This window comes from Apium graveolens, chromosome 5, assembly GCF_009905375.1.
Source record: "Apium graveolens cultivar Ventura chromosome 5, ASM990537v1, whole genome shotgun sequence".
Lineage (NCBI taxonomy): Eukaryota > Viridiplantae > Streptophyta > Magnoliopsida > Apiales > Apiaceae > Apium > Apium graveolens.
In genome coordinates, this window is record NC_133651.1 from 154,025,325 (window position 1) to 154,026,826 (window position 1,502).

Below are 1,502 nucleotides of genomic sequence, written 5' to 3' on the forward strand. Positions count from 1 at the left end.
TATCAGTTTCGTATTATTCGATTAATATCATCACTGTTACATGCTAAAGGTAATAACAATGGCTATAGAAGGAAGTAATAATGAAGTTGTGATCTCATGAGTGTTTTATTATTGATAAGTTGAAGTGTTAGTTAAGTGGTTAATTAAGTAATTAATTATAGTTAATATTTAATCAACAATTTTAAGTGTTATTATCTTAACATTGAGAAGTAGTCATACATTGGTGAGTGAGTTTAATTAGACAAAACTTAGTCTGAGTCTCTGAGGGAACGAACTAGAAAGTATTCTATATTATTTGCGAACGCATATACTTGCGTGAATATTAGTGCGTGATTTCGCCCTAACAAGTTTTTGGCGCCGCTGCCGGGGACTCGGCGTATTTGTTAGTTTATGTACTTACCATCATTGGTCATTAGGACTCAGTGATTAGGACGTAGTAGTTAATTACTCTTTTCGGTTGTGTTTCAGGTACTTTAGCAAGCGTTTATGCAAACTCGTTCTCGTGCTCGCAAGAGGACCTTAGATACAGCTTAGGAGAAAGACGAAGTTCTTGATACTCCGGAGAAGTTAGATTTTGAGGATTCGGATTCAGGAACTGAGCAGAAAGAACCAGTAAACATGGGAGATCGTATTGTTCAAGCTGATCCAGCTCTTATGGATTTTTCTCGGCCTAAAATTAAAGACATTCAGTCAAGCATCCTTCATCCGGCTATTCAAGCTAACACCTTTGAAATCAAGCCGGGCACTATTCAGATGGTGCAGAATTCTGTTTCTTTTGGAGGAGCGGCAACTGAAGACCCCAACATGCACATAAGGAATTTTGTCGAGATCTGCATCACTTTTAAGTATAATGGCGTGACTGATGAGGCTATCAAGTTGAGGCTTTTCCCATTCTCACTGAGGGATAAGGCTAAAGACTGGTTACATTCTGAACCAGCTGGGTCCATCACTACGTGGCAAGATCTTGCGCAAAAGTTTTTGGTGAAGTTTTATCCAATGGCAAAGACTGCTGCTATGAGGAGTGCTCTTACTCAGTTTGCGCAGCAACCTACAGAATCTATGTGCGAGGCTTGGGAACGCTACAAGGAAATGTTGAGAAAATGTCCACATCATGGAATGCCGGATTGGATGGTAATCACTGGTTTTTATAATGGTTTGGGGGCCCAATCTCGGCCCATGCTCGATACAGCAGCTGGAGGCGCCTTATGGGCTAAAAGCTATACTTAGGGGTATAATCTTATAGAGACAATGGCTGCAAATGAGCATCAAAACCCAACTCAGAGGATGACGTCAGGCAAGGTAGCAGGTATTCTGGAAGTTGATGCAGCCACCGCTATTGCAGCCCAGCTCCAAGCGCTATCAATGAAGGTTGATTCTTTGGCTACGTATGGAGTTAATCAAATAGCTATGGTGTGTGAGCTTTGTGCAGGTTCTCATGCTACGGATCAGTGTTCTCTTGTCAATGAATCTGTTCAGTATGTGAATAATTATCAGCGACAACA

General features: G+C 40.9%; 1 non-coding gene across 1 annotated transcript; it reads right to left on the reverse strand.

The window, feature by feature from the left end:
• Positions 1-1,011: 1,011 nt before the first annotated feature.
• Positions 1,012-1,118, reverse strand: LOC141662578 (small nucleolar RNA R71). The gene has a single exon (XR_012550686.1). It is a non-coding gene; the product is annotated as a small nucleolar RNA R71 (small nucleolar RNA).
• Positions 1,119-1,502: the final 384 nt, after the last annotated feature.